Genomic DNA, 23191 nt, shown 5'->3' with positions numbered 1-23191 from the left:
GGATCGATTAATCAGAACTCTCCAACCAGGAAAGGTTGCAGAAAAAAAATAGATAGGTACGTTACAAACAATTCAAAGTTATTTGTGTGTGTGTGTGTGTGTGTATAGAGTTGTTACATTACAAACAATTCAAACATTATTTTTTGCTTTTTGTATAGGGCTGTTACATTATAGACTATTCAAAATTTCTTTTTTCTTTGCATATAAAGCCTGTACGTTACAAATCATTCAAAGCGTCTTTTTAATTTGTGTATACTCGTAAAGCTGTTACTTTACTAACCATTCAACATTTCTTTTTTTCTAGTTTATTTATAGAGAGAACTGTTACATTACAAATCGTTCAAAGTTACTTGTTTCTTTGTGTACAGAGCTGTAAATATGCTAATATTTTTTTTCGTTATTCTGTCCGGAGGCAATTTTTAGTGTATAAAGACGTAAGTTTCATACTGACAAAAAATTTATCTCGTATCCACCTTATTTATCAACATGAATTGCTTATCTAAAATTTACTATCTAAGTTTAAACTAAATTATTTTCAAACCTTAATGTAAATTATTTAGTTTCCTGCCTAACAACAAATACAACTAACTACAGTTATGTAGGAAAGTACGATGACTTAATACTTGAATAGAGAGGTACAGAAAAATGTAGGTATGCACGGCAATATAGTGAATCATTAGGGGAATAAATTAGCGGGAAATTGTCTTCAGAAAATGAAACTGTCTAACGTCTTACAGTAAAAGCGTTACTTAGTAACAATAGTACTATTTTAAAAATTTCTTGTAGCAAATGCATGTTAATTATTGTTACTATTATTCTCACTATTTCTACAATTACTGAGCAACAACTACCTCAATTCTTAGTTCCTGACTCCTAGCTGAATCCCTAGTTCAACTAAGAAAACCGAAGGTTTATTGTAACACATACAAAAAAAAAAAAAAAAAAAAAAAATCTGCTATTGCATCTATTGTCACATCTAATATAAAATTTATTTAATAGTTAATACGCACTTCCTTGAAAGGCGAACATTACGCTAACAAAAAAATATTTTTTGAAATATTAATAATGTCAATAAATATACGTAGACTGTTGTCGAAGATTCATCCATAATCTACTTGACTTCACCTGAGACACATTAGATTATAAGGTTCAAACGTTTAAGCACATTTCTAAACTGCGGAATAAAATTTAGATTATCTTCTTTTTCTTTCTTGTCCGTCACTATTAAACTATACAGCCTCTTCTACCAAAACGTTTTAATACAAATAATACGTAATATAATTTCTCATATCCCTTTATTTATATTACCTCTTCAATTAAAGGTTAAGGAGTTCAAGCTTCTTACACTACATTAGTGAGTAGGAACAAGAAAGAATTTGCTCTAAAACGAAGAGAACTCCCTCGTGGCTAAGCGGGTAGCGCACGCCCCTTTTGGCACGGGAGACCTGGGTTCGATTCCCGGCTAGGAGCTCATGTAGTTGAGTTCCCACGTTAAGCTGTAGGTCCACATCTCACATAGCGTCGCTGCTGAAAGAGACGCTGAATTGAAAATCAAATCAAATTAAATCTAAAACCAATAAAATAAATCACTGTAGGAGAAATAATGAATTTTTTGTATCCTGAATTCACTTTTAAAAAAATGCCCTATGCAATGCCATTCAGTTTCGTCATTGCATTGCTAACGCTTGTTTATTCCCTGTGATTCAACTTATTCATTGTAGTAACCTTGGTTTTATATATATGACATCTTGGAAAGAAAAATTACACTCTAATAAGCTAAACACGCATAGGAGAGTAGAGTAACAATCAAACTATGCGTTACATTGATTCTCAGCAAAAATTACAAAGTTTCAGAAATCTTGATTTCTCCCTGCGAAAATATAGCAATCTTAACTTTACCTCATCTTTTTCTCTTAGTGAAATGACAGTTTTTAATTTCCTTCGTTCTTTCATGTAAGATAAGGAAAATGGATGAAGTAAAATAAGTAGTAGAACTGCTGAAACAATGAATGAAGTTGTGAGAAGGTACGGAAGAACCGAGAGAAAGTCCACTAACGGTAAAATCCAGAACTTCCGTAGCTAAATGGTTAGTGTATGTGCCTTCAACGTGAAAGACGTGAGCCCGATTCCCGATGAGAGCTCATGCGGTTCGAACCCCCACATTAAGTTGTAGGTAGGCCTCTGTGCTGAACAGAATTCTAAATTACAAATCAATCAAAAATCAACGGTAAGGTGAATTTTCACCATTCAGCCACTGCACTATACTAGGAGCTTCTAGTATCGCACTAGAAAAAAATTCGTGTTAAAACCTATATAGCAGAGGACTTCAAAGGCTTGTCAATCATGGGATTTTCGGATGTCTATTGGACGAACCACCTGTTGTCAGTAAGCATCCTGTGCAAACCCAGATGTCGTCTTATGTCCCAGAAACCGGATTTTATCGGGGTTATTTCGGGGCTCTTTATAGGACAATCTCAGGACAATTTTAGGCTGTTTATACGTGTCTAGATATATTGACCTGTAACAGGTATATCCCAGTGAAATCCAAGAGAAATCCCGTTATGCTTTCACTATCCTTAAAATTTCTACTCCAAGTCTGAATATTCCGGGACATATATTGGACCTCTGGAATATCCTCGTCAACAGTGGCGCATCCAGGGAGGCGATCGGGGCAATCGCTCCCCCCACCCCCCCGAAGAGGAAACTTTTTTTATTTTATATATATATAAATAAAACCCATCCTAGAGTTTGGAGCTCTTAAAAGTAGCTCTAATTAGCATTATTACAACCCACCGCCCCCTCAGAAGTCCGTCCTGGATCCGCCCCTGCTCGTCAACATGTTTTGCTAAAGAACTAGGAAGAGTTTCCTTACACGCAATGTGAGATTGTAGCATACAGTAATTAATCAGCCCTAACTCTCAGTAATTGTTATTAGGCCTATTAACGGTACAAGGAAAATTGTTAGCACTGGCAACAGAAGAAAATGTAAGCCAACACTGAAACGTTATCCCGAGACTCCTGCTTTTAAGATTTCTTAGATGTAATATATTGCGCGGAAATGACGTGTAAGAACAACTACAAAATCCTTCGAAAATCCTGTTCAGAAAGAGCATTTAAATCCTTTGGAACTGGTGTTTACGACTCCAAATGCTTTGTATGAGCCGTAAAAGTGTTTTGCTCAAGAAAATGGAATTCATGAAAAGGGGAGAGAGTGAGAGGGAAAAAGAGGGACCAAAGAGGAAGGGGAAGAAATGCTAGTAAATAGGCGAAAAGAAAATTGTTCAACAGAAGCCAGCTTTGCAAATACGGTGCACATTTTGCCGTCTCAAACGAAACATTTTTCAGTCATTTTTGTCAGTTGCTCAAGCATGTTCAAAGGTTAGGGTTTATTTAATTGCTTTCGACCGTCATTTTTTTTATTTACTTCTTTTCCTCTTAACATCAAAAAAAAAAAAAAAAAAATGAAATCGCGTCTGCAGCAAAACGTGTGACGAACGTTAAGATGTAAATAATGCATACAACATACACACAGAGATTTTGAAGCTTAAAAGGGAAGAAATAAAAAGAGCCAGAAGGAAAATCAACATGAAGTAGTAGAAGCAGTAAGAATACAAATAACCGCAACAACAATAATAATATTCTAGTTTTATACATTTTCGTGATATGTATCGCACAATATATTACGACCGAAATGTTATCAGAGATTTATTTCAATATTATTTATCTCTTTTTCTTTAATAATTTATCTACTTGCATATAAAACGCGGCAAATAATTCACCGTACACATATGGATTGGATTTGGAAATAGTCGTAAGGACTCTGTCGTGGATCTTATATTAGACTGCAGTTATAGAGAATAATTCACTTACGTCCTTTCAGTGATAGCCTGCAAAAATAAATAAATAAAATAAACCAGTATTTGAACATAATTTGAACATTTTTTTTTACAAACGACGAGGTCATTGTTTACTAAGTCCAAAAATGTCTAAATGCGTCCTAACAATGGTTAATAGGATCTGTCCTGAGAGGGTTCAAAATGTATCTGAAATTTTGGTGTATCCCTTCAACATACTGGCACAGGAATGGCTTTTAAACAGTATCAAGGACACTGTTGTGTTACTGCTCATATACTCATTGGACACATGAAAAGTTTATATATGTTTTGAACATTCTTACGACGCATTCTAAACGTATTTTGTTCACTAATAGAATACTTCATAACATTTTTTTGGCACAAGTAAACATATTTTGTTCACTAATAGAACACTACGTAAAATTTTTAAATGCGTTCTAAGAATGTTCGAAACATATCTAAACTTTTCATGTGTCCAATGAACATATGAGCTGCAAGAACTTGTAAATGTGTAAATGTGTAAACGTACAGAAAAATTCGTTGCTAAAAAATATCCAAACTTTGGTTATTTGCAGTGTGATTTCCCTCTTTCTCCCCCTTTCTCTCTCTAATTCTTTACGATTTGGATGACATTAAGCATTGCACTAATGACCATTTCTGCCATGAAGAATCTGAATAAATAGCTTCACAACTACGGATCATCTCTTTCCTTTGTTTCTATGAATCACCTGACCTTTTTACGTCCAAGACAGTCCTAGGATTTAGTCAGGGTAGTACAACCCATATAGTACAAAATATTCACGGAGTTTCCTACGAACATCTCGCAAGTCTCATAATGTCGCGGAACACTCAGGCACGCAATAGAAACATCAAGGATAATAAAAATATCCATGGGATTTTCGTCGGATTTCAGTGTTATGTGCATGTTACGAAAAAATTCTTGTATGTTCAGGAGTTGTTTATCCCACAAAGAGCCCTGAAAAGCCCCGAGCAAGCCTCTATTCCGGAACATAAATAGATATATAGATTTACATATGGTGTCTACGGGATGTCTACTGTCAGATATGGTACGTTCTATGGACAACCAGGGAATGATAACCTCTAGATGTCCAAGAGATATTTCTGTGTCACGTGAAAGAGTGTCACTGTCAGTTTCTCAATAACTCCGCTACAAGTATAACTTATGTGTTTAATTAGGAAGCAATCCAATAATCGTAACATGCGAATGGATGTCCAGGAAACGAGTAGGCAAATTATACGTTTATTCTACGCTGATTTAACGCTTCTTATCTCCGACATACGTAGTTTGAGATCAACACTCCGTAAATCAAGTACGCTGGTCGTTTGTGGTGATGGACACATTCAGAAAGGTTTGGCCCATTATCGTACATGCCTTTACAAAGCGAGCGGGTCGTTATTACTTGAAACAGTGACCGTACGAAATAAAATTGATGAAATTGATGATTGTGACACCAACAGCTGTAGTCTCTTACACCTCAGTGTTGAAATCACACCTGTTTGCAGACTACGTAACTAGAATGTCGATCTGGAACTACATAGCTTTCTGCCAAAGACTTCCATGTTATCTTGTTGATGTGCTACAGTACCCTTACCAACATTCAGACTTAATAAATAAGAGTACTTACATTAAACTCTTGTCCGCTTCTTAGGACAACTAATTCGCTGCCAGGTATACAGCTCCAACTTTCAAATACACGGAACATGGTACAGCGGGGGACACTTCTAAATGGTACAGCCATATGGAGATTTACGGCTAAGGTGTACCATTTAGAAGTGTCCCCCGCTGTACCAAATCGCTTTCTACTTCGGGACAAAGCCAGATACGATTTGACATTTAGAGAAAAACGTGTTACCTTCTTGCCACAACGGGAATATTCCACTGAGATGTCAGCTGTAAGTATCTTCTATAAGGAAAAGGTAGTTATAGAAAACACTCAAACGGAATATTCACGACGTGGCAGCAGATATAACATGTCCTCTTCTTAATGCGAATTCGTTTCTCGCAACACAGTAAATATAGCAACATAGAGTTTAGAAAATAAACTATCCATGTTCTCGCGGCGTGTATAAATTGTGAGTTGTCAAAAATATCATAAATAATGATGAAACACAGCAAGTACTTAACCCTAGAATTCCTAAGCTTTTTCGCAACTGAATAAGCCTAAAGTGAGCCCGATGGACTCACCACTCAACAACTTTCCCTGGATATATATTCCTTACTCAAAAGCATATAAGGAAATGATGAACGCAAAGAATTAGTTGGCGAAACTGTAACACGTGTTGAATTTTAAAGAAAATATATAGTTTTGCTCAGCAAATAATTAGTTTATATTTAAAAAAATCGACCCGCTAACGTACGAAAAGAAACTTGCTTACTTATACATTACAATGATATTCAGCATAGTACAGTATAATACTAATTGTAGGAAGACAAGTACAGCCACAGTCTTTTTTCTTGACATACAAACCACCACAGAGTTATTTTTGTTACACTGATTGCACTCTCTCTGGCATACCGAGTGAACATACATTTCTTTTGTATTTGTCACAAATTTGTTTTTGCATTCTTCCTTTTTTAGTCGCACAAAAGCATATTTTCTTGTTAGGTGGTTTTACAGTACTGCCAGCAAGTAAGGAATGAGCATCTGGAATCGATTGTTGTTGTCACAGTTTCGGAAACATGATCTCCATTGACGTTTTCGTCCCCCGGTGAAGTCCAAATTTCGATCGTCTGTATATGGGGCTGTATGAGGCTCTCCGCCAAGTCAATCAGAAAATATCTTTGTCTGGTATTTCCTTTCTTTTTCTTCCACTCAGGATTTATTGTGAGCCAGACAACATACGCAACAACCCTACAAATATCTAACATGTTCAAGAAAAAAGCAACTGACCAGCGATTAGTTTTCCTTTTACATAAGTAGGTATGAACCACTTGATCTAAACTATCAACTCCACCATTAGTTTCATTGTAGTGCAGAATAATGTCTGGCTTTTTTGCTTTCTCCAACACAGTATCCTTGGAATGGTGCATGCTGCTAAGGAGAATGACTGCTTTACCTCCTGCAAGGATATAAGAAACTAAGGTAAAATTATGTTGAAAAGCAAAGAGAGATGATTCAACTTCTCTAGATTCGAATTTCGAAGGAATGAAACGCTTGTTCTTTCGTACTGTTCCAACTAATGTGAACCCATTGCGCAACATTGTTCTACCCAATTGTAAGTCGGTAAAAAAGTTGTCACATGTCACATTTCTCTTGCAATTACTGTGTGGTTCTTTGAGGTGGAGCACTACCGATGAGCCTAAATTCGTAGCCCTGTTTGTTCCCTCCTTCCCCAAGTAAGGCAAACATTTCAGTGCGTAAAAGTTCTTCGAATCTGTAGCCCAGAATATTTTCATATCTTATTTGTCTGGTTTCGACTCCATATACTGGCGGAAATGACACCTTCGCCGAAATGGCACTAATTGTTCGTCCACTGTAATATTGCTACCAGGAAAGTAATGCTTAGTAAGATTCGCGCACACTGTTTTCACACATCACTATAATTGATGTTTACACTTACATTATCTTCATCTCTAGCCTTAAGTTCGAGATCATGAACCCTGTGGTCACTGTCTGAAAAGGACACAGCAGACTCATTAGTTTGTTCTAATTCTAGACAAGCTCTGATATCTTCCTTGCTGAGCGCTGACATGTCCAAATTTACTGTATATGAACACAAAAACTATTGAAACGTACAATCAAGCAAACAAATGCACTCCTTTTCCTTTCAACATGAACAATAGAATGTAGATAGGCGTATTTTGGCAGTGGTACCAGACCGAATGCTTGTGAAGGAACTTTTCTTTATGGAGCTGAATATAATATTATACTGGAGCAACTGCTGGAGTGCCTTTATTGACGGCATCACATCACTTTTGTCTGCACTTTTATGAGGATACCCCACTGCCCGGCAAAACAAACCCGAAACGTTCGTTCTTTATACGCAACAGTTTATCACAGGAGATACCACACCCTGACAAATGTAATCTAAACTGGACTCAATTTGAAAAAAAAGTTGATAGCAAACATGGGGACTTCAAACATGCAGCTGCTCCAGTATATATTATATTCATCTCCATGGGAACTTGAAGTGCAATGTGCTATATAATGCAATGGTTAGCGACTCAACACAAAATTAGCGAACTTTAGCACATGATTTAAGCGTTTAATTGAATAGAACACAGTAAGCTTGCCCTTCTTTACTAAGAAATTACAAATGAGTCCGTTAGACTCACCTCAGGCAACAACGTCTCAAAACTGTTTCATTGGCCATAAAGAAGAAATATTGAAGCGAAATTATGTGTAAAATTAATATGTTATAAAAAACATTGTTATTGAGGAATACATAAAGGCACTTGTTGATATGACATACGGGGAACATTTTATGAGAAAAAAAAAAGAGTGAAGTGAGTCTAACGGACTCACCTCAGGCTTTTTAGGTTTAACCTGGCTCATGTACTAAAATGTGAATTAGACATTGTTATTGGGTTACCGGTGCTTATCATTTGATTAAAGAAGAGACATTAGTATGGTTGTTAGCCCTTTTAAAGAAGGATATGAAACGAAATAATTTTTGTTTCCATTTTCAGCTGCTTTCACCAGCTAAGACTAGTGTTGGTCACGAGAGGAATTTTTTTTTTTTTTAAATGTGACGAAATGAATTGAAATGAAATCTTGAAGTTTTACGTCTTACGCTTATGCTGGCTAGCCTAAAGGAGACGGTGATGATGAGAAATAAATGAAATGGTGCAATGAAGAAAGTGGGAGGAAATGGGAGGACCCCGAGAAAACCAACGCATAGGGTGTTTGTCCACCACAAAGCTCACTTGGCGCGAGCTGGGGTCGAACCAAGGACCCCATGCACCAGAGGTGAACGCTCTACCACTGACCCACCTCAGCCCCAAATGTAACGAAAGTCCAGGCGAGGAGTACACTTATAAATTCGAAATGAGATGAAAAATTTCACGAGTTTCATGAACCATTACTTATAAAGAGGTCAGAAGTTTAGTCAGTTTGCATTTCATGTTCTATGTACGAAAATTTGCCTTATTAAAATTAGTTAGTAGTAGCTGCCAATTAAACTATGTTCGTTTAGATATGAACATTGCTTAAGTAACCTGGATCACATGCATCTTCTTTTTTAATATTAATTATTGAACAGTTATTCCTAATTTCCTATTACTACTGTAAGGGCAAAATTCTACGAAGACTACTACCAAAAGTCAAGTACATAAATTTATAAAAGAAGACGGGAAATGCTTTTCGAAAATCGAGTCGAGATCAGGGATAAAAGTAGATCTGAAAAGGTAGAGGACGCATGACTTCACGCCGTCCCTTGTGCCTATATCTGCCCATTGTAAATTTTAGGAAGTGGAGAAACGCCATAGATATTTTTGGAAGTAGGGGAACGGCATTCCCGCGTTCCCCTTACTTTTACCCTGATCGAGACGACAAAGAATTCTTCAAGAATCGAGACGAGACAAGACTTCTTCAACATTTATGAGAAGTGTTTCTCGTTTCGTGCACAACGCTAACATAAGACTTAAAAATAGTTTTTTTTACGCTAATTGCGGCTTATACGCAGAATATATTTTTTCCTTAAAATTGTACGCAAAACTTAAAGATGCGATTTATTCACCTGAGAATAAACAGGACAATAAAACCACGTTGTTTCAGCGATCGTTTGCTAGTTTATTTTTAAATACAATTTTAAATTCTTTTCTTTTCTTTTTTGACCATTCAAGTTTTTCTTTTTAATTAGTTTATGTTAAAAAAGAATTTGCCTATCAGGTAATAGTAACTTCGTGGCACCACGATTCACGAAAGGATGTAATCGGCCATATGTTTTTGTCATTTGAGTGATTGTTACCTCCCATCGAAACTGTTTCTGACTTTTTTTTTTCGGTCAGCATTCGATATCTTTTTATTCAACTAATTCTCCAACACAACTTCTAACATATTTGTTTGTATGATAATAAAACTTTTAATTAATGCTTTAAGTTATGGAAAAGAGAGACGTTAGATAATTTTTGACATAGGGAAATAGGACTTCTACATAAGAAATGTTACCTTTTTTAGAACAAAAGATTAGGACACGTTTTATATTATTAATAGTAAGAAACACCAGCAAGTAAGTGTTAGGATAAGGGGAAAAGTCCAACTGGAAGAGAAGTTCGAGGGGGATGTTGTTTCTGCCTGACGTTATTTAATATCTATCTAGAAGAGATAGTGAAGGGGAGCCTACATGATAAAATCGGCATTTCGGCAGGAGCTTGAATGATTCGTTGTCTGTTTTTCAGGTGATATGGTTTTTGCTGTGGAATCTAAAGAAAATCAATAAGATATTAGAAATTTTGAGGTAGGGCTGGGAAGAATATGGAATGAACATAAATGTTAGAAACACAAATACCATGGTGATTGGAAAAACGGTTGGTGTTAAACAAAGAAGCACAAGGGGAGAGAATAGAACAGCTTACTAGTTTTTCGATATCTGGGTAGTATTATGAAGAATCAACGTGAAATTAAAGCAAGAATAGGAATGGTGAAAGAAGAAGCTTTTAGGAGGAAGCAAAGTCTATTTTGTGGGTCCTGGAGTAAAAAGTTGAGAAAAACTCATAAACTGCTTCGTGTGAGGTATTGTGTTATATGAAGCACAAACATGGACATTACGCAAAAGCGATTTAAAAAAAGACTAAAAGCCTTGGAAAAATGCATATGGAGAAGAATGGAGAAAATTAGGAGGGTTGAATGGAAAACAATAGTATGCTAGAAATAGTGAGAAACAAAAGAACAATTTTAAATGTAATTGAAACTAAGAAGGGAAACTAGTTGGTACCTTGACTGACAGGTGAGTAGGGATTATAACATAACGGACGTCCGAGAAGATATTATAGCGACGAAAGAGAGCGAGAGAGCGAAGGAATCTACAGTTGATGGACATTATCAAAAGCGAAAACAGAAAAATCGTATGCGAAGACAAAAAAGGTTAGCTGAAAACTGTGGTGCATCTAAGCTTCTCAGTTGTAGTAAGTATACTGCTAATAATGACAGAATAGTTATTATTATTATTATTATTATTATTATTATTATTATTATTATTATTATTATTATTATTAGTATTATTATTATTATTAGTATTAGTAGTAGTAGTAGTAGTATAGTTGTGTAGTCATTATCGTCACTGGTAGCTAGCCCATATACCGCGAAATGAGAAGCTTCCATTAGTTTCAATTCTGAACTAACTTTTAGGTATTATTTCCTGTATTGTCTATCGATCGTAGTCTTTCGTTTCCCTAGCTTTTCTCGCATCACGTTGTATATCACTAGTGTCAGAATACAGTTTACTCTAAGGAAAGAAAGCCTAAGCAGTGTGCTTTTATTAAAAATGAACCCCTCTGACAGCTTTTGTTTTTCTATTTCTCTCTATATTAAATATTAATATAGATATTAAATAATGACGGTGACAGGCAGCATCTTTTGCAAACTAGCCTTCCAATTATACCTTTCTTTGTCATTTCTTTTTCTACTTTAACTATTACGGAAAGATTCTGACAATCTTCCTCCCCCATTTCAGTCAAACTTTCCTCAGCCCTCATTTGAACTTATTTGTATAAACCAGAGATCGGCAAATCTCTTTTTATTTGTTCGGGAGCTCAGCTTTTGCCCGGTGCTGAACACGTTCTGAACAAATGACACAGTTACGCCATCTAACATGTATTTTCCATTTCAATTCAGCGTTGTCAATCCTTAGAGTGATACTAATACTTTCAACTGTTTTAGCAGTGAAAAGTTACAGCTATTGACGAAACAATCATGTTTTTAGTTGCTGAACTAAGTTAAACGTTATTACTTAGTAGCATTTTTTTAATGGTAAGAGTTAGAATTGATTTTAAAATAATAGGCACGGATGGTGTTAGTAGATTGGCGATAACTTTTAATATGCAAGCATATTATTACATAAAGTGTTAGAAAGGATGTTCATAAATTGTTTACAAAATCATATTGTTTTACATGATCAAATTTTGTGTAATTGTTATGGATTTTCATTCGGGAAATTATATTTCGTTGTTTCCTTTTTACCTTCTGTCCGCTTCGGGGCTCAGTGGTAGAGCGTTTATCTCTGGTGCTTGGGGTCCCGGGTTCGATCCCAGCCCCCGCCAAGTGAACTTTGTGGTGGACAAACACCGTGTACGTGGGCTTTCTCGGGGTTCTCCCGTTTCCTCCCACTTTATTCATTCCACCATTTCATTCATTACTCATAATCACCGTCTCCTTTAGTCTAACCGGCATAACCGTGGGACGTAAAACTCAAAGATTTCATTTCATTTTTTCTTCTGTCCGCTTCCACTATCATTACCTTGTTTATAACTGTTTATTTGGTTGTGTTATGATTATCATGTTGTAAATTTGCTAATGCACATGCCGGTACATTGCGAAAAAGAAGATAACTTTTACTGTTTCTAATATCACACTATTAATCGTCGCTGCGCCTCGAAGAACCGCTATGTGACATTTTTGTCGAAAAAGAGTTAAGTCGTGCAAATAAACCACAAAGCTGTCAGGCAGCGTCCACTATAGCGTCATAAGTGAATATTCAATTGTTTCGCCACTACAATGAAATAATAGTAGATTAAAGTTAAAGGCTTCTGGTTCTCATCACGTACACATTGATTAATGTATACAAATCCTTCTAAGACAATGTGGTTACAAAGGCGCAAAAGGTGCTACGTGAACACAAGAAAAGTAATATAATACTGTTAAAGCAAGCTAAAACAATGTCCAGTGCATAATATACGCGAGTTCGGAATGTTTTCTGCTTCTCCTGAAAAGTTGTGGTTTTAACACAAAGCGGTTCTTCGAGGCGCAGCGACGTTATGCTTTCTTTGAGTATGAATGAACAGGCAACTTACAATATATCACATGACTCATATTAGAGGAAATAAATAAAAAAGAAAAATACTCGCTCCAGGAGTAAAACTATTAATTGTATATTTTTTCAGAACAAATGGGTTACGCCATATTCTCACGCTATTAAGGTTAGTGTAAAGGGACAAGTTTTGTCGATAGATGTCACTACAATCTTCGTATCTCTCCCATGTATTTTTTACCTTTCACGAAAATTTACAATTTCTTTTACAAATTTCAACGTAGAGACTTCAATTTTTTAGAGAAGGAACATCATAACCTGTTAAAGCGAACAATCCGTGCCGATTTTTTATTTAGAAATTTCTTCATTGTTGAAACAGTTCCATTGTTAAAGGTTTGGATATCCATTTCAATAATCAAGCCATTTCAATAATGAAGAAAATTCTAAATAAAAAATCGGCACGGATTATTGCCTTCGATAGATTATGAAGTTACTTTTCTAAAAATTTGAAGTCTGTAGGTTGAAATTTGTAACAGAAATCATGAATTTTCGTGAAAGGTAAAAAATACATGGAAGAGATACGAAGATTGTACTGCCATCTATCGACAAAACTTGTCCCTTTAAACCAACCTTAATAAAACATTTATTTATGACAAATGAACTATATCGATTGACTCATGTTTGAGAAAGACATCCAGAAATAATTAATGTGACTAAGTTAACTGTTTCTTCTGTATTTTAAAAGAGATATTACTTATACCACAACATGGAGTAGACAATGAAATATTGATATATGAAATCGCTATATCTGTTTTTTTTTTTATTTAAAAAATAGTATTTTATTTTATCCCTTCAGTAAACTCCCTTATTTTTGAAGGTTAGAAGAAAATTCGAAAATCTCCCCATGGGAAATTTTATAAAAAACTTACTACCTGGAAGGTCTCATATACAGCACCGTACTTGGAATTTTTCGTGTGAGAAACGACAAGCATTATTATTTGGGTTCCACTAGACTAATATGAAATAGCCCTCTTGAAGAAATATGTAATTTGGGACCCAAAGATTTTATAACCATAATAAGCATTTTTTATTACTTCTAGGGGCTCCAGTTAAAACTAGAACGACGGCTGGGTCATTTTTGACCCATTTCCAAATTTACGTTTTAACAACTTTTCTATTTTCTTACGAATCGGATTGAATTTTTGTGACTTTTACTCGTTCTCTTGAAGAAATATTTGTACTATCACTGTTATCCACACTTTACCTTTTGAAATACCAAACAATTATACTAGAACGGCGGCGTGGGTTAATTTTGACCAAACTCTTTTGTTAGTGATATTTTGTTGCATTGTAGCAGCACTGCTGGCTAGCGTCTTTATCTTGCGACCGTTCTTTCTCATAATACTCTCCCATTCCACCTCGTGTTCGAGACCAGCTTCTCAGCAATTTTGTCAGTTTAGTTGGAGTTAGTAATACTTTAGAGAGTCTGTTGATTAGGAGAATCTCATTATTTTCGGACTGATGTGCTATTTCAAACACTCATTACGAGCAAGAAACTGTTGATACCGGATGAAATACTTGCAAAATTCAATGACATAAGTGAGCTCGAGTCTATCGCTGAATGCGTTGATGTTTCTTCAGATGAAGAGTACCTGCCGAATAACAAAGAATATGATGATTTTGGATAAAATGTCGGAAGAGGAAGAGATAAGCACTGAAAACCATACTTCTGCAAATAAGAGTCGTAAAATAGGTAAGACTATTATTATTATTAAATACAAATTATGCTTTTTACATCGTAACAAAATATTCATAATAATTTCAATCATTTTAACAAAAAATTGCAAACTATTTGCATGCTATTGTGGAAATATAAAGGTAGTGTTTTTTTTGGGGGGGAGGTATCACTATGTTGAAATGTTTCATGAGAAGACGTTGATAGCACAAATAAATAATAATAAATAAACCACAGCCATATTCGATCCACTATTGGATGAGGCCTCTCCCCGGAGGGAGGACTTGGTCTACTGATCCCACGCTGATCAGACGGGTCGGGACAAGGTTCCTATATACCAGACGGGTTGGAAGAAGAAAGCCGAAGCTCTCACTGTGATCGCCGCTATATGACCGCCCCGCTGGTCTAGTGGTGAACGTGACTAACTACGGACTTAGGGATCCCGAGTTTGATTTTCTGCGCTGCAAAGAATTCTTAGACTTCTAGCCTGTGGCGTAACCAGAAATTTCAAAGCTACTGAAACCAAAAAGTTTAGAGGTCTAAATGCGAGACAACTTACTTTCTCGTATGTTTGGATAAATTATATTTCAACCAAAGAAGTAGAATCTGTAAAGGAGTTGTTCGAAAGAACAGGTAGTTTACCATTCTATTTATGTCAGAGCTTTCATGATTAGAACCTGGCATATCTTATTTAGAAAACAATCGCCCTATACTGACTTTTTCTGGTTTGAACTAGTGGTGGGCACAAAAACCGGTTTTTCGGTTTCCAGAAAACCGAAACCGGTTTTCGAAAATTTTCAAAAAACCGGTTTCGGTTTTCTCCAAAACCGGTTTCGGTTTTCTCCAAAACCGGTTTCGGTTTTCTTCGAAACCGGTTCGGTTTTCTTCGAAACCGGTTATCGGTTTTCTCCAAAACCGGTTCGGTTTTTCACCAGATCCGGTTTCGATTTTCTTCAAAACCGATTCCGTTTTTTTTTAAATTTGTTCTATTTCTGACCAGAATGGTGTTTCGTTGTTCTCCGGAAACCGAATCCATTTCCACAGAAATAGTCTTATGTGTTTTCGAAAAGTTTTCACCGAAACCAGTTTCGGTGAAAACCGAACCGGTTTTGGAGAAAACCGAAACCGGTTTCGGTGAAAAACCGAACCGGTTTTGGAGAAAACCGAACCGGTTTTGAAGAAAACCGAAACCGGTTTCGGTGAAAAACCGAACCGGTTTTTGGAGAAAACCGAAATGTCGGTTTTTCGGATTTCGGTTTTTATAGAAACCGGTTTTCGGTTTTTATAAAAACCGGTTTTGCCCATCCCTAGTTTGAACTACTGCAAGTTTACGACTGTGTATGCTATTTTAGGTTATGTCAGATCATCTGTTTCCACAAATTCTAAATAGGGAGAGGAAAGTTATAGAAATGCATAGGTGCATATTACAATCATATTAGTAAACTATTTTTTGTGTAATAGTCACGTTTTTATTTGTGAACAATGTTTTTATGTGACCCTTCTCCTTGTAGAGGAGTGAATGAACTTTGTCCTGTGTAAGACTGCAAGTTTAGATATGTGTAGATTAGGTTAGTTTAGTTCAGTTAGGTCATGCACTTGAACAAACTGTGTAAGAATAATAACTATCTAGGAATGAGAATAATTTATAACATTACTATATAATAAACTGACATTTTATATAATACATTTAATAATGCCATTCTAACAATATTATATTCATAAAAATATAGCACTTTTTCTTAAATTTGTATTATTGGCAAAAGCCACATTGATCAATAAATATTAAGCTAGAGTTCAAAGAAGTTTTTTGTTTTATTGATTGAAAGTCACATTTTATTATACAATAAATATTATGTAATTTAGAATGCAAAAAGTTAATAAAAATGAAATGCGTCATTTTTGACCCACTCTCGCCGTTCTAGAGAGTATCAAAAACACCGCGTTAATGTTAATCTAGTGTTAATGGATCCAGATTACATTTATGCTTTATCTTACGAAATTTATTATAGGAGAATTTTGATAATGGGGCAGTAGCAGTACCATTCATTATTTGATTTTTTCTCTTAAAGTTAGAATGGATGATGGATCAAATACATGCTGATGTATTGTAATTTGCGAAGGGGTTCCTAGTAATTATAGTGAACAAAATACCAAAACTATACGCAAGAGTACAAGAGACAAAATCTATATTTTTAGCAAATGTCATTAACTTCTATATCTTACTTTTGACAATTCCAATCTTTCAGCAGCAATAAAAAAATAATCTTTTTTTTACTCATTTTTACAGTATGTATATATTACTTTGATAACGCTTTCTGCTCAAACATGCTTTACAAGTTAAATTGACGGGACAATGTTTGACTCAATTTACAGTCTTAACAAATACGTATATATTATTTCTGGGAGAGAGAGAGAGAGAGAGAGAGAGAGACCCTATTCCATACTTCATTTAAACGTTCATGTTTGTATCGTATCATATAAAGTAAGAACATTTTATCTTAAATGGTGGGGAGCTTGATTGGGGAAAAATTGCCTTTATTCCTTACTCGCATAACTTAAGTAGAAAAAATATTGCTTATGTTACTTCTGCGGAGCGTTGTTCTACAATTTTGTTTCAATGTTTATCAAATAATAGGAGTATTAATATTATTAATAATTATATTAACAAAATAAAGTTTGAATAGTGTTCACTGATCCCAGTATTAATATATTGATAACAAAATTTTAAAGTATCATTATAATGTACTTTTTACTTGTCTTTACGTTTCTCAAGCTTTTTGAACTTCCTTCGTCATCCAGTGCATCATATTCATCCGCGTATTTAGACTTACAGTCATAATGTCTTTCTATGTTATATTTTCTTTAAATGACGGATGCATTTAACAAAGTACACGGTGCATCATCACCACATACTACTGCAAATGTTTGTTTTCCCACGGACTGACTGACCAGGCTTCAAAATTTCTTTTTTCTGGATTTTCCTTAATTGGCTATTGCACACATACATTGGAATACGTTTGTTGTTTGTCTTATATGCACGAATTAGGCAATGCGATCAAATAGAAACACACGCTGTACTCACTCACCTGTTAATCTCTGTACTCGGCCATCTGAACTAAACTCTGAGCGACTATACACACACTTTACTGTCGGTTAGCACACTGAGCTCAATCCGGATATTGTGTACAAGTGAGGAGTGAAGACCGGCGTTGCGCAGATAGACAAATTTTCGGTGCCTGCGTGCCGATGGTGTGGGTCAATGAAAACTTGACCCATGATTCACTGACCCCACCACTCACCGTGATCTACTCTGACCCACCACTCACCCATCACCCACCATGACCAATTTGACCCACTGTCACCCACCTCCACCGATACCTATCGTCATCAACTCTGACCTAAGATCCACGCCCTCCTCCCCATGATTAAAGAGTTTACACTTTACTAAAACCAAGCTACGAAATTATCACTACTCGGAATTTGAATTTCTGCGGTCGGTCGCTCAAGCGCCGTACTGTTAAATAGCAGTAGATCATGTCCTGTTGATCCACGATCCAGTGTGGGGCCGCGGTGGCTCAGTGGTAGAATGTTCACCTCTGGTGCGTGGGGTCCCGGATTCGATCCCAGCTCCGCCAAGTGAACTTTGTGGTGGACAAACACATTGTGCGTGGGTTTTCTCGGTATTCTCACATTTCTTTCCACTTTCTTCATTCCACCATTTCATTCATTTCTCATAATCACCGTTTCCTTTAGCCTAGCCAGCATAACTGTGGAACGTAAAACTTAAGATTTCATTTCATTTCCACAGATTCAGTGAGCACTCCATGTCTGGTGCTGACGTCTGGTATAAAACTTTTACCAATTAATAATCTACCGTAGCAATACTTAATTCTTAAAATTCTATTCAAGGTATTCTGTATCAGAGAGAACTCAATGTAAATTCAGATATTTGCATAAAACAGGTATCTATATGAGGGGCGGACTGACAAACTTTTGGGCACCCGTCTTAACTACAGACTTGACTCGCCTATAAATAGGTTCTTTCGTATTTATTACGTTAGTCCACCCGGCGATTACCGGATAGAAGTGTATGCCAGTCCGATCCTGTTCTTCGTTACCTTCAAGCTGTTATTGCAATAATTATAGCTGATAAGTTCAAGTGTATAATTTACCTCTACAGTATTACTGCACAGTGTGGACGAAATGAAAACGTTATTGTTTCAGTATTAGTCCAGGCGAGACTTCCTAAATGTGAAATTAATTTCCTTACAATATTACTATAAGCAATGTTAACTGTATTGCAATAGTTTATTATTTATGTTAACATTTTTAAGCTATAATTATTATACACACTTTGCTACTTCGTGTATCATTCCAAGTTACCTACCGGTGTATAGTTATTCCAAATCTGCTATGTTCCATTTTGTTGTTCTTTTTATCGATATTTTCCTGTTGCAAATTAATTAAGTTATTTATTATTCATTGAAAATCGTAATAAGCTTTCTTTTTAATGTATAACTTTTATTGTTATGAGACAGCAGACTTAATTGATAATTTTATTGCCTTTGTTTCCAGATTGGTCAATCTTCTGAATCTTCGCATAAGGTAAGAGTAAAGATACAATCTGATAAGACGTTTAAATTAATTTCACTTATTTCTTAAGGTTATTTCATCTTTGTTCATTTCAAGATTGAATAACTGCCAGCTGCGTTTTGCCAACAATGGGAATAATTGTCAATTTTAGTGCACGGTTACAAGAAATAGGTTAAGGTAGCATATATAAAAGTTTTCCACAGATTGATAAGCATAAGATCCAGAAATGGACCTTAAATATTTATTTATTTATTTAATAATCACCAGATCAGCCCAGAGGCCCTTTTATACTGGATATCTAACAACATCAATAACAACGGAAAGGGTTTGGGAAGGTATAGGCCAGGGCCTGTTTAATAGGTACCATCCGGCATTTGCCTGGTAGGACTGAAGAAAACCATGGAAAACCCCAGTCAGGATGGTCGGCAGCGGGAATCGATTCCGTGACCACCCGAATGCGAAGTCAACGCTCTATCACTTGAGCTACTTCGCTCGGTCTTGCTACTTGCCTTTCACTAATAATATCTATTTTTATATGTAGGATTTCATGTTAACTGCTAATTAATGTTCTCTTATATGGCTTTGAAGTTAAGGATTTAGGGAAAATCAGATAATATTTTGACTTCACAGAACTGCCCTGTTGTGGTTTGGTTTCATAAATTACAAAGAATAGAGATCATTCTATATAAACACCATTGTGATAGTGAAAGCAGTTTGATGTAAATATTTGTAAGATATGAGACAGTGCTGAAAATTTTCTGGTTTTGCCAAGAGAAACAAGTTTCAGAGGTCTGAGATTACATATTTATCCAACTGTTCTCCATTGAGATCAATGCACTTTTGACAGCGTTGAAGCTTTTCTAGCCCATGTAATATATATATATATATATATATATATATATATATATATATATATATATATATATATATATATATATATATATATATATATATATATATTGATTGTTCCTCAAACCAGCTCAACAGCCTGTGTGATGTCAGAAATGTCCTCAAAACGATGAATCTTCAGGTGTTTTTTTTTTTCAGGTTGGGAAATAGAAAATAGTCAGAAGGGACCAGGACTGTGAAATAAGGTGGGTGGTGAACCAATTTTAATCCCAGGGTGGTCAATTTGGCAGCAACAATGTTGGGCTTGTGTACGGGTTCATTATCGTGCAACATCATGATCACCTTTGTAAGCTTTCTACGGCATTTTCCCTTAATTGCCTCTTTCAGCTGGTCTGGAAGATTACATAATAATCTCCGTTGATAGAGGCGCCATTCAGTAGGTAGTCCACCATCATAATGCCATCTTTGTCCTAGAAAACGGATGCCAGGACTTTTTGGCCGATTTCTGGGTACGAAACCATTTAGGGCAAGGGGAACCAATGGAGTGCCATTTCTTTAACTGTTTGTTAGTTTCAGGATCATAAATGTGGGGCCAGTTTCATCTTCTGTCACTAGTTTAGCCACAAAGTCAAAGTCAAAATGATCCAAGGTGACTAAGATGCTTCGACACGTTATTTCGTTTGATCCGTACTCAAAAGTTTCGGCACCCATTTCGCTGAAAGCTTGCGCGTGTTTAGGGCTGTGGTAATATTATAACCAACTTGCTCTCTGAAGACTTCCAGTATTTGGACAATCTTTTTGGCGGATATTCGGAGATCCTCAAGAATGAGCGTATGTTTGCTGGTCTGTTGAGGTTGACGGGCGTCCGCTGCAGGGCTCATTTTCCAGCGTGAAATGACCAGTCTTAAAACGTGATATGCAGGTTTCTAGACAGCTGTATGAAGGAAATTTCTCCCATAGTGATTGGCACATTTCCATATGAATTTCCTATGCAGACTTTCCCTTGAGTCATAAGAATTTCATGACAGCCTTCAGATCCGACGACGTGAAACTTCCTCATGCCTCTTCCATCTCACATTCTACCAGCAATAACAGATGTTGTACAATTAGGATTCAAATGATTTAGCACAGTTACATATTAAGATATGAGGCTTTCATATATCAGCAATTTTATTTGTCTATTTCAATTTAAAGAGAACAAAGCCAGGAACTTTTGAGCTTCTCCTCGTAATTCTAGCTTTTTTCCAAGAATATATTAATTGTTTCCTCTTTCTTTTCATTGTCTCATTTTCCTGCATCTTCTATTTTAAATGTGTACTAGTTAATGATAGATTACTGTTTTTAATAGCATATATCGTACATTTGTCTATTTGTCTGTGTGTTTGAAGATAGAATTTCCAAAACTTGACAAATTTTAATCGAAAATTGGGAAGTGGTTTCGTTCAGGTTTAGGAAATATTACGTGAAGACGAATTTCGTTAAGAGTAAGGTGGGAAATCAATCTCAAGTTGGAATTGTGTACTATTATAATTAAATTGTAAACGGAAACTTACCCTATTTTTAGACACACGAAGGAACAGTACATGGAAGATACAACTGCAAAAATAATGGAGAATAATATATACGCGTAGAGGACTTCCTTGAAGGACTTGAACTTTCTCAATCAGTTAACAGCTGGGAAATTATTGTGTGTATGATTTATTTTACTAGACGTGGCAACAGTCAAGTGCTTTCAAGGACATGAAGTCATGAGCATCCAAAGAAAGGCGCGCTATCTTCTGCTTCAGACGATAGCTACGTGATAGGAGGGCGGTTTATACAGCGAAGCAACTATAAATGTTACTGTATTCGTTGTTGCTATTGATCACAGCACTATTAGTTACATTTTCCATAATAGAGATTTGTTAGGATTTGCCTTGCAGAATACTTAAACATTTTATTAAAGTTTTTAAAATTGTTTTTGCTTTATTAAAATGGCACTGGTAGTTAAACTGGAAATCGCACATCCCTACATAATATGACTTAAAAAAATAGGAACATTTCAAAAATATATATAAATAAATAAATTAAATTGTGTAACGGTAGAGATTAAACATCATTGAATTTTCATGCAAGATGCTTTGTATTTCTCCTCTGCTCATACACAAGATAAATATAATGGTCGTTTGTCCAGTCGTTAGTGTTTTGTTCCAGAAATTATGACATTGCAAAAAAAGAAAAAAGAAAAAGAAAGTGGAAAATAAACCAGTTGTTTCACTCATTAATTTTCACATTTGTGAAAGGTAAAGCGTATATATATATTTGCATGTGAATCTGTGCGTGATATATTCCACTGGTTGCCAGGTTGAACATAAAAGTTTTTCTCATTATTGTGGGATGTTTCCTCTTTCGCTATTGCTGCTCACACAAAATAGTGTCCGAAGAGTGAGACAGAGCTTCTCTCACACATATAGCTATAGAGGAAGAAAGTTTAACCAATAGCATACACTCAGCAGCCAAAATATTATTCTACCTATTATCTGCTATGTCCACCTTTTGCTCGCTGGCGGGACAGCAGCAATATGGTTTGACATGGAAGCAATGTGCCCTTGATAGGTGTCTGGAGGCATGGCACACCACATCTACACATACAAGTCACCTAATTCCTGTAAATTTAGCGGAAGGGAATGACCTCGATCTTACATTCAATGACATCACAAGAGTGTTCAATTAGGTTAAGACAAGTAAGTTAGGAGACCACTGAAGCAATTTAAATTGTCAATGTGCTCGTCGAACTATTGCAGTACAACGTTGACCTTGTTACAAAGAGCATTGTTCTGCTGAAAGATATCATAGCCAGCTGGAAACATGGCCGACGTGAATGGTTGTACATGGTCAGCAATTACTTGCCGAAACCTATAAGCGTCATGGTGTCCTTCATATGCACTACTCGGTCTATGGATGTCCATGTGAAGGTTCCTCAATTCCTAATGGAGCCACCTGTTTGCCATTGTCCTACTGTGCATGCCTGCAGCAGCTGTTTCCCTGGAAGACACAGATTCTGACTAGGTCACCAATGTGATGAAGTAGTATCGTGATTCATCAGACCATTGATCGTGCTCACTCTAGTTGTAATCGAAGATGTCATGTCGTTAACACTGGCACTCGTATGGGATGTTGGCTGCAAAGGTTTGTATCGAACAGTGTACGTTAAAATGTGTGCTCAGATACATTCGTACTTTGCCCACTCTTA

General features: G+C 36.0%; 1 long non-coding RNA gene across 1 annotated transcript in view; it reads left to right on the top strand.

Moving 5' to 3' along the window:
* The window catches only part of LOC145665798 (uncharacterized), a 951267-nt gene that overhangs the window by 638572 nt on the left and 289504 nt on the right, over window positions 1-23191 (top strand). Inside the window, exon 3 of the long non-coding RNA XR_014127655.1 lies at window positions 19093-19122. This is a non-coding gene — a long non-coding RNA (uncharacterized LOC145665798). The remainder of the gene's footprint in view (window positions 1-19092; window positions 19123-23191) is intronic.

The sequence above is a fragment of the Thermobia domestica genome, chromosome 12, assembly GCF_964235325.1.
Source record: "Thermobia domestica chromosome 12, izTheDome1.hap1.1, whole genome shotgun sequence".
Classification (NCBI taxonomy): Eukaryota; Metazoa; Arthropoda; class Insecta; order Zygentoma; family Lepismatidae; genus Thermobia; species Thermobia domestica.
The sequence above is the reverse complement of the archived record's forward strand: the minus strand, read 5'-3'. Positions and strand labels throughout refer to the sequence as shown.